The following is a 12,284-nucleotide window of genomic DNA, read 5'->3' on the forward strand; positions in this document are numbered from 1 at the left end:
AAACTAACTTGTTTATCTTTGCTCATTTAATTGTTTATCTTGAAATAAAGGAATAGCTCCTAGAATATAATTAACTATAGGCAAGGCCGTCTGGAATCTAAATACCTATAAGTAGGGGGGTACCTAGATATTCTCGGGACTCTGTTTTTCTATCTATTTGCCTTTTCAATCCTCTAGTTATGTCTTATTCCTTCGTATTCTAAGAACAAAACCACCTAGCAAATATTTAATCCGGTGTAAAAAAAACTTCCTTCCTCTTTTCCAGGAAGGACATAACTAAACCAAACACTCTTTGTTCTGGCATCTTTAAGTTTACACTTACCGCACTATTCTCATTCATTGTTTTTTCCTTCTCCTGATTGGTTTGTTTATTCTTATCTTCCGTTAGGTAGCCAAGCAGGATGCGCCATCGAGTTGAAGGTAGAGGACCTTTTGTATTCCCAAATCCATTAATATTCCGACAATACATATCGATGTGTTTTTGGACAAAACAACAACTTACTTACCTCCAATTTCCGGGTTCATTATTTATTTATTGTTTTACTTTTCTTTAAGCCTAGGAAATAATATTAGAAACGCAGTTAAAATGAAGTTGATAATAATATTATTATGTAAGGTACATAATAACAAATGTATTTGCACTGAAATGATAATCGAAGTTGAGTTGAACATCAAACGGTGCCAAAAATGCGTGCCCCTAATATTTAGAAACACAATGCTCCAGACCAGGCGCCGTAATTTGACGCCATAATATTGTGTCGCCGATCATCTGCACCTCATCTCCATCTGTCGAGGCTGTTGAGAGGCTACTTAGTATTGACAAATGTTTATTATCTCTCATTACGACGGCACGCGGCTGGCACGCTCCGCCATCTGTCAGCTTCTGCCAGTTTTTTGCCTAAGTCTGCCGTCTGACAGCTGGCAGCTGCCGACTCACCTGGCGCGCCCGTGTCTTACCTTACCACGTTGTTTTTGATGCACTGAGAAGCCCGTTAAATGAGTATACACTAAACTTGCATGCCTATGCCTAGTTGCCTACCAGAAATATATACTTACCTACAATACAATATAAGAAATATATATTATATTCTTACCTAGAATATTGCTTCTGTTATTATTATGTCTCCTTGTGTTCATATTATCATAACATAAGCCCGCAACGGTACTTATAATAATGAGTTGGAAATATTTAAATATAAAACAAAATATAACTAAGATAAATGGGTATATGGTAGCCTGGGTAGCCATATGAATATTCACATCGTTAATTAAAGGTAAAGTAAACACGTACTTAACTAAGCTTTTCTTCACATAAAGAAATGAAAATTGTAAGCCGCGTCAGTAATCCTGCTAGAAAACCAATAAACGATATTGAGCTGCCGCCGGTGTAGAGTTACTGAGACAGGGGTGGAGGTGGAGCGGAGTGTTCCAGTGAAGTATGTATGAGTTATTGAACGAGGGCCGTCTGCCGAGTTCAAGCAGCAGAGCACTAATAAGGACTCCCGGTCCGACACTCGCCCCCTACATCCAAATGTCACTTGTCCACGGCACGATCCGTCTATTTGTGGAAGCAAATTGGTACTCATCGGGCCGATGATTGGTTGGATCCGGTCAAGATGTAGGTACCTAATTGGTTTTGTTCTGTTTGTAAAACCTTTTGAAGATGTCGCGTGACGCATTTGCACCGGTCAATGAAATGCTGAAGCATTTATACTAGAGTAGGCGGTGGGCGTACGGTACGAGTATTCATTTACTTTAGAACTGAAAGGAGATCCCTATAAATATCCAACGATTCATTGCCATTTCATTACTAATTTACAATGGCATCTGATAAAGTAAGTTACTTGAAAATGTTACCTCTACTACCTACCCTGTATCTGCGCTAAAACTCTAATTGGACATAACTCAATCCTACACAAACGAAAATAGAATAAACTTCGCAATAGTTTGACTTCTACTCAATATAACTCGGAGTAGAACTGTTGGCAAAACGTCGAGTATTGTCAAGTAGCCGCTACAAATGTATGGAAGCTCCAAACATCGGCTGGCAAGTTTTAACTAGATGTTCGGCTCTAACTAAGACAGCAAACATTTCCTAACTAACTTCGATGCTGCGCCTACTGTTTGTTACTGTTGTTCACATTCGAGCACCGTCTACTCAACTTGGAATGTGAACGAATCTTATTTATCATCAATGAAAATTGATGATGAAAATTAGCGTAAATATTATTAAGTTATTTCTATCAGTGGAACCTTGTAAAAGGCCTTTTACTGCTCATTCTATTGTTATACATTCAAATTGTGCTGTAAGTTTTCCTAAAATAAAATAAAAGGGTTATTTTTCTTCCATTGTATTTATAATTAGCGTATATGTATAATGTAGTAGAGCTAGGCAACATGGCTGTATTATCTGTTTAAGTAAATAGCATGCAGATCATGCTCAAACACATTAATATCAGATTTACTCGTATGCATTTGCGCCCCCGGGGCCGTGTCGTCGGAGCCCCCGGGACTCGCAAATAATACCGCTAAATCTACAGGTAATGAAGACAAAGTGCAAATCTATTACATTACATGTTATTCTGTTCTATATTATGTACTAGCTGTTCCCGTGAGCTTCGCTTCGCATTAAAAAGTTTTCCCGTGGGAATTCCAGGATAAAAAGTAGCCTATGTTCTTTCCCAGGGTCTATAATACCATATGTATACCAAATTTAATTCAAATCCGTTCAGTAGTTTGGCGTGAAAGAGTAACAGACAGACAGACAGACACAGTTACTTTCGCATTCATAATATTAGTTAGGATTAGGATAAATTATCTCATGTACCAACTGTAATGGCAGGTGCAGCACATTACGGATGTTTTATTGAACCGATATGAACACAGTTGGTACATATCAGTAACAAAACTGAAAAAATAATCTCAGTCATATTTATTTCCAAACATGAACGTAAATCTTGTTAAATTTTATTGTGCTTATTATTCGATCGGTACTTTGTTGGTCGTTGAGGAATGAAGGGAAGCATACGGTGCGGTTGTATTAGATATTCGATATTCAGGCAATACGTGTGTTAAAGATTTTCTACACATTTATTATATGCGTAACTTCCGCTATAGGTATAGGTACTCATTGTTATATGTATACCTATAGAATCCTACAATAACATAACATAAACACTTAATTAAGCATTATACTAATATAGTCGAGTCGTGTACGAAGCTACGGGGTTGCCAGAGGACGGTGTTTGTATTGCAGCCAGTCGGTGCATTCGCTCTCCTCCTGTGTAATGCCAGGTGGCCGTATCGTAAGCATAAAGTTCCCAGTTTTTTAACCTGTAGATAAACACCGCCGACTTAGTCTAAGCTAAGACTTAAAAGAACATCAAATAGTGAAAATACCCTCGAAAACGTCGCGTATTTTTGAGGGCTAAATGGAAAATGGGCAATGAAATAGTTCCACTCACAAAATGCTGACACCAAACGACCCCTTCTTTTTCAAACATTTTATTTAAAATGTGTACAAAATATTACCGTATTTTGTTGTGTTCCTGATGCTTTGTTAAATGTACTTCAATGTTGTAGAAGGCATGATTAAGCTAGCCTTTTCCCTTAAAGAGTAATTTGGTGGTTTTCTGAGTGGAACCTTTTCATTGCCCGTGAGTGTATTTTGCGTTTCGTCGTTTCGTTTGGGACTATATTTTAATGAAAATAGACACTCTGTAATGCAACCTTAGACAAGTACATAAATATAGCCATTGGTCGAGGAAGGCCGATTACATAGCAGTCGTGTTTTATGTACGTAATATACATGAGCTGTGGGGCTAAATCAAGAAAATTGGCACTTTGTTGTCCCAACCAGAGGAACTGGACAGAGTTAGGATTCATGAGATAATAAAAGATTCAAACCCTTTTTACTCTCCGAATTTGTGATGGACTGTATCTAGAGGCTATTTTATATATTTATTAAGTTATTAAGAAAGCAAAGAAGCCCTTTTATTACGTCTGAGCTGAATATCACAACAAAGCTTAGCCCGTGAGCTTTTCAAGGACATAAATATCTAGTTATATTAGTATTTTTTTTTTAAATATTATCAATAACATTAAAAATTAAAGCAAGAGTTCCACAAATGGGAATATGTTGACCTGAATAAATTAGAACTACTTACCTGCTTGCATGCGTCGATTAACCCCACGAGTTTATTCTCATGTTTGCTTAAAAGTTAATTAAATGCGTGTTAGGAGAATAATTCTGTAATTATTCTGAAAGTTAATTAGTTTTGAAACTCATTATAATGCACCTTGTGTCCTCTGCTATCTACCCGGTACAATAGAATATCGGACCCTTGCCAACGTAAAGATAAAATACCATTTATTGCAAAAAAATACTATGTTATTCTTATTACTGAAACTAATCTCTTCCAGACAACCACGTACGTACTTATGTAAAGTCGATAAGTCAATTGGAGAGGCTCATTTAAATTAATTGACATGTTTCTTTGGTACTGACACTCGATCTTATTTGTATATTGTTTATCTAAGGATGTCATTTACACCTGGTGGTATACCTGCGGCCCAGGACCCCTCGATCGATATCACACGCAGTAATTACCGTCAGCACGTGGTCACTGCATGAGACAGCCGTCTTTATATCAGACGCCTTATAATTATACGTAATACAGGTACTTAGGTACTTACCTACGTCACTCTGAGGGCCTATACTATGTACAGGGTGCCAATAATTCCTTAAATACCTAGGTTGTTATTATTGGATAAAGTGAGAAAAATATATCACCTTTGTCGTTCTTACTTTGTGCATCGTAACATCTTAATTTCAACTATGTACATGTACAAGTGGAGCTTTAAGTGAAGTCAATTATAGGAGTGACTAAGATAATCCCACTGATATAAAGGAAGTTAGTGATAATAAAAATTCGGTACGTAATCAAATTTACCATGTAGGTACCATAATATTTGTGTATTATCTATACAATAGGGTAAATTAAAATTTAGGAAACTGAGGCTTCTCTAACAAGCATATTCTTATAGGAGAAGTAAGAAACACTTGAAAATGTTGATGATAAATATAATACTCAGGCCATTTAGAAGTCGCTGTGAGCAGATTAATTACGAGTGTAATGACCGTCCCAATTCTAATGATTTTATGAGCGATTTCCGGAGCTCATCATCATCATTGCGAAAAACATCTGGGGGGTCACTCTATATGACGAAAAACTTAGTTTCGAAGCTCTACTGCGCGAGCCAGGACTCTCTCGTTGTATTAAACGAGCCGATTGCACGACAGCTGCCGTTCGCTCGTTTTTCGTCAGTATAGAGATAGAGTAACCCTTCTGTGGCCGACGATCACACGATAGCAAAAAATATAGCCTAGCTACTTTGTACACTTTTTGTAATAACATCATTAATCAGAGGGATACTCGTACATTACCTAAATCCATTTGGAATTACTTCGGTTGAGGTAAATAATCTGGGATCTTCAAGCAATTTTTATTGTTTATATAAGCAAGAACCTACTTGCGTTTCTATGATCCAATATTTTATGATCTTTAATGTCGGTAAATTTTGTATATTATACTATAGTATACTTGTGTAAATTATTTATGAATTCCATACCAATAACCAAAAATATGAATGCTTTTATTAACTATCTTTTTCCTATCGCATCCCTAAACGCAGTACCTAAGCGTTCAGTAATATAGTTACTGTCGTTTTATTTTTGTATCTTTGCATTTACCAAGAAACCGCCATAAGACATATTCTTTTCATTCGTCCCCGTAATACGACAGCAAAAGCTTGATGAATGAGAATGAATCTGGGAGTTTCCTCGAGGTGCGCCGTTCAACTCGAATGCACCTCTCAAATGAAGACAGAAGCGTGCAATCTCACAAACAGTGGAGTTTAGACCACAATACAATGTGGCAACAACAATTGTCCCAGGGCTTAGAAATTCATTGGAAAGTTTCTTTGTGAGTGTACCTCCGGGCGCCGCCGCCGCCGCCGCCGCCGCTACGACGCAATCTTACCAACTTTACCAACTGAATGTTCTGAGAATTGAGAAGCGAACTCGATAAATACGTAAACAAGGTTTTTCCGTAAACATTATGAGTAGTTTGGATTAAAAAAAAAACTTATTTATTTAGGCATGAATAACGTTAAAGCTCGCTATAGCTACCAATATTATGATACACAGACAAAGAAATCAAAAAGTGTTTAAAGCTTATACATGACATAGCACAATATTTTTTGGAAGTTACCAATGAATTAATATCTAACTTGGCTATAAACTATACTCAAAACATGACACAGACATCCGGACAATTTAATAAATGACTAACAAGAATATTAAAGAGGACAGAGTTGAAAGTGGCCGGTCTCGGCTGATTCAACAGTGAGTCAGCTTCCGTCATCGCACCGCAACATGTTGTTATTGAACCGGAGGGTTTCTCTATACTGACGAAAAACTAACGAACGACAGCTCCAGGTCTAGTACAGGTTTGATAGTTTTTCGAAAACTATAAAAGTTTACGTTTCTCGCATACTAAGTGGCGCCTATTTACAGATAATGTATGGAGATGACAAGCGAAAACGTAAACTTGTTCGTTTTCATAAATATCGAAAACCGTACTAGAGGGTCTGTCGTGTAATCGGCACGTTTAATAAAACGAGTCTCGTGGCTCCCGCTGCAGCGCACTGAAACTTAGTTTTTTGTCATGTAGAGTGACCCCCAGGACCGCTATGCTGCAGTAATGTGTGCAACAATGATTCACATTATTTGGTTCATAACATACTGATATCACGGATGAAAATTATATTTACGCTCGCTGTAATGTTTGGACTAAATGAAGTTTAATGATGACGTGTATGCAGCAATTAAACATATTGCTGATTAATTTGTTTTATACCTATCATCCTTGTAAAACATAGTTATTCTGAATAATGTCTCTATTTTACTCTAGTATCCAAATACCACCGATTTTACAATCTTTTAAATTAGATTCATGTTCTTGTGTCAAGAAAAACCTATCACCCACAGCCTTTACAAGCTATATTTCAAAGCTTTCAGTATAATCCTATAAATGAAACCGTCACCGAGTAAAACTCTTGTGGGCACTTTAAAAGACTTGGAGAGAAATAAATTGAATCAACGTAGAAATCTTGATAGTTTCATCTTGTGCGAGATAGAGCACATTCTAGGGCAATTTTTCAAGATGTGACATGAAACATTATGAACAGACACGGCCGATGCTCGCTATCCCGCTACATCACCGGACAAACGACCACTAAATTAACGAAACGATCAATGCAATAACCTATTACTTTTCAATAGAAAATCATTTTAGGCCCAGCCGTTAAAAATTCATCGTTTTGAATTGCTAATCGGGGGGGCTATTCGACACGTCCTATTCGAGATCTGGGGCCGGTCGGCGCGATAAGCTACGTAATAAGGCCACTCTGTAAATTAAAAACCATCAAGTCGGTTCAGCCCCGCCCGCCCTGGCCGCCCGCCCTGGCCGCCCGCCCCAGCACCGCCGCTCGACTTATTCGCGAAATCTAACCAATGTTGGAAAATAAACTGTCCGCTTACGAAATCTCATGTTTTCAGAAGTTTCAATGAAAGTTAAGTGAACCGTCTGTTAAGCCTGTTAGTTGGGCAAAGCCGTTTGGAATTTCGATTTATAGAATTGGGTAAGTACTAAATTTTGTCTAAAATGCTAGCATCAAAGGTGTTCAGGATCTCTGGAGGTTGAATACTAGAATACAATTTAAACATGTCAATTTCTATTTTACACTTTGATTAAAGTCTAGCGCTCTAGTACCGGTCTAAGGGAATGTGGCTGCTGCATCACAACCGCTTCATTTCCCAGAATACCGATGTGGTCATTTGCATTCCCTCCTTTATGAGCCTCCAATGCTTTCAATATTCTGTTTAGCTCCGGATTTGTCGGAGTCCGCACACTCACTCACACAAACACACACTCACGCACACAAACACACACATAAGTGTAAAATAATATGCTGAAAACTCCGATGAAACAAAAGCCCTTCGCAATAAAACGTCCATAAAGTTGGCATGTTTAAGCTTTTCATTACATGTTTAATTTTATTTGTCCCGTTACATAATTGGAAAATTTACATAAATCACTCATTATTTTCTACAAATATTATACCATCGAGCCGAAATACGTCGCGCTTTCTCTACGTAGAAGACCTCACATTCATTCAAGTCTTTCTAATGTGATTATGAGTGACTATTTATTTAACCTAGAACTCCTTAACCCAACTCTGAACTGAGGTTGCGAGCAATAAGCAATAAGGACAATGTGGCAAGGCGGGGATTCACGGATGCGCCAAAATGTGAATTGCTTGTGTGTTGCTACACAAACGAAAGTGGATATGGCATCACGAAGATTAAAATAAAAATATAGTGCCATTATCATTAAATATAGTACACTCAAATAACACAACACAGGTTACAACACAGGTTAGCTTGATATTTTGTAACCAATAAAGCCTACATACACATAATTATTATTTTTTTTAATTTTGTTTAGCACAAAAACTGATGTTGGTGTTTTTTTTTATTTTTATCTAAAGAAATATAACACTCCACGCGTAAAAAAGGGAGCTATAAAAAGTCATAAAACCCAGTGAGTGACGAGATTTCATGCGGTTAATTTCAGGAAAAATTTCACCTATGCTACCTTTATGTCCCTTCATCCTAGAAATGTTCGTTAAATATGGCTCTGTGTGGGGTTCTGAGTAATTTTGATTGTAAAACTGGAGTTGTACCGCAACCTCATCATCCGTGGATCAACACAAATTCATGATCTCTGTATAATACCAGTACGGAACCAATACCCATGCATTACAAACAAGTCTCCAATACTCATTTCTCAGAAGCCGCTCGCAGCTCAAAGCGTTTCACGGATCGATAAGGTCTCCGTACAATACATGCACTATCAATATCCAATTAACATTTCAGGACGTGGGGTAGCGGGCCGTATCGTCGCCGGCAGCGCGCCAGGAGGGTCACTCTATACTGACGAAAAACTAACGAACGAGAGCTGTCGCGCAATCGTCACAGTTAATACAGCGAGATAGAGTCGTGGCTCGCGCAGCAGCGGTCTGAAACTTAGTTTTTCGTCATATATAAAGTGACCCCCCAGGCGGGTCCGGCCGAAGCCAACACAATTAGGGTTCACTTATTACCGTGCGACCACAACGCGCGTCTGCCAACCGGGTCATCCGCTACTGCTGCTCGACAAGCTAGAGAGCGACCAAGCTGACTGTGCAACAGAACATGTGCCAACACCAAAAAAATGTTACGGCGACAATTTATTCTTTGTTATTTCTGACTATAGGTTAGTCTTACTTGTCTTCATGGATTACCATTGACCTGCAACCACACATAACTAACATAACAAAAAATACTTGTTTAATGACGTTACCAAGTAAAAAATAAAAAAATGTGTACCTAATTAAAAAAAAAAAGATTTTTTTAAAATTGGACCCATTTAGTGGCTGTAACTTTTTCATTGTTTGCGAGTATAAGTATTACCACAGTCCCTGAATCTAGCCACACAGCCTCAACCTGATATAAGCTTTTACAGCTTAGTAAAGTTCAGTTTCACACTTCTTACTAAAATCACCCCCACGAGTGCTGACTGCTGAAAACTACCTCTATGTTTCAAGGTCTGTCTTGCTTGATTATGAATAGTATGGTTAGTTTTGATGAGAATAACCTGCTTTATGGCAGTAATAATATAGGTCTTCTTGGGAATGGTTACATACGGATGTTTGCTAACGTAATTTTAAAATTTGGTGTGAATATCGTCCATATCCTAATCCTAATTCTAACTAATAAGAAAGAAAGAAAGAAAATAATATATAATATTATAAATGAGAAAGTAACTGTGTCTGTCTGTCTGTCTGTTACTCTTTCACGCCAAAACTACTGAACGGATTTGAATGAAATTTGGTACGGATATGGTCTAGACCTTGAGAAAAAAACATAGGCTATTTTTTATCCCGGAATTCCCACGGTAAAACTTTTCAAGGCGAAGCGAAGCTCGCGGGAACAGCTAGTTAGCTTATAATCCGTACAAATACTTAAACCCCAGAGAAGTATGTTCGAAATAATGCGCAAGGTGATAGTGAAATTTATACATAAAAGTAATATATTTAAATTGAATCTCAAATTGAAGTAGGTACTATAAATCCTTGTAGTTAAAGATAACGCAATGAGTTATACTCCATTGTTCAATAAAATATAAAATCTCTCCTGTCTCAGTAGAAATAGAAAACCGCGTAATTTAATTCAACAAAACAATAGAACAATAAGTAGAGCCACTTATCTCAAGTTATGGACCACTGACCGTACTCAACGCGTCAGGGGGTTACTCTATCAGACGAAAAACTAACGAACGAGACATGTTGTTTAATACAACGAGATAGAGTCGTGACTCGCACAGCAGTGCTCCGAAACTTTGTTTTTCGTCAAATAGAGAGACCCCAGTCTACACACTCGCCTCACGATACAGCGTGAATTTTATTGGTGACCCTGCCGGATGCGTATTCTTTTCCAATATTCCTAACAACATCAGCTAAAATTTTGAAGCAAGTCGTTTCTGATTATGAAAAAGCAACGTTATATTTGAAATATGAGTATGTTTGAATAAGGTAACCAATACTTATTTATATTAAGCTGATTGGTGGTCGGTACAATCAGGACTTTCGAGACAATAATGGAAGAGAATGCTGTTAGCATTAAGTTCGCCTATGTACATATTTAGTATTGTGCAATAAAGTATTTAATAATAATAATAGGCCTTCCTCTGATCACTGATAAAACCTTATATACTCTGTACATAAGGGTAGATAAGAAGAATGTATATGATCAGCCCAAGTTAACCTCAAGTAAACAATGAATGATGTATAATCTATGTACACTCTATAAACTATGTGTGGCCTGAAACTAAACTAATTTAGAAAACCAACTTGCGATGTGTGGGGGTGTCGTTAAATTGATGGGGATTGAAATCAATTTACAAACTTTATACACTGATTAGTAGTATATATTTTATATGTATATACTTGCACCACAACTACCTCAGAATCCTATATAGACACACTCTCTTCCATCCAAAGGTTGTCTGGTAGAGATTAGAGATTGCTATAAGCAATAAGGCCGCCGCCTTTTCGTACTGTAATTTTAGTTCTTGGTGAAAATAAAGTGTATTGTATTGTATTGTATTAAAACAGGGGGTGTTATAATTTCGACTATGATACATCGAATATCAAAGCATTGAATAGTCAACATCTAAAACCTCTCTTTTTCGTTCGGGAATACAAAATAATATTAACAAATTGTTCTTGTTGTATCGACTTGAAAACTTTCGGAAAGTCTCATCAATAAACGTTAAATCATAATTATTGCCACCAACTTGGTCTTTTGTCTTAGGAATTGACTTTTTCACTGAAAAAATAAAATTCCAAAAATTCCCGCAAATATTATATTTTCGCAGACAGTTTTTACTTTTACATTATACAATATAATGAGCTCATTACTCGGTCTTTGTGTTGGGATGCATTGCCGTATTAGTAGGTACCTAATGGAAAAGTTTATTTTTATTATAGTGCCACATTAGGGTTATATAATATAGCTGCTCCCGCAAGCTTCGCTTCGCCTTAAAAAGTTTTCCCGTGGGAATTCCGGGATAAAAAGTAGCATATGTTCTTTCTCAGGGTCTAGGCCATATGTATACCAAATTTCATTCAAATCCGTTCAGTAGTTTTGGCGTGAAAGAGTAACAGACAGACAGACACAGCTACTTTCGCATTTATAATATTAGTTAGGATTAGGATTATTATGTGCAATGATATGCGCAATACCTAGATTCGCGAATCCCACGGTAACAGTCTCTTAAACTTCGTATCCTTGTACAAGAGAGATACTCAGACCGAGGATGTAACTAACTACTTCAGTGCAAACAAGAACTGACAGTAATATGACAATAATGCCATTAGTTTCCTGCGAAGAAGCCATATTCCCAGCCTACTTATTGCAACTCAACACCCAATCCTTACTTATTCATTTTGTTTATCCCAGAAGGCAAAAAAGTGTATTTACGATGTTTAGGTCTGTCAATTAAAAAGCGTAGTTCAACTAAATCGGATGGGCTGTGCGGAAAGCTATGCGCATATTTTCAGCAGCATATTGGAACGAAAATCGCTATGAAAATTGGCTTGAACGGGTTATGATACCA

This window comes from Plutella xylostella, chromosome 12, assembly GCF_932276165.1.
Source record: "Plutella xylostella chromosome 12, ilPluXylo3.1, whole genome shotgun sequence".
NCBI classification, from domain to species: Eukaryota; Metazoa; Arthropoda; class Insecta; order Lepidoptera; family Plutellidae; genus Plutella; species Plutella xylostella.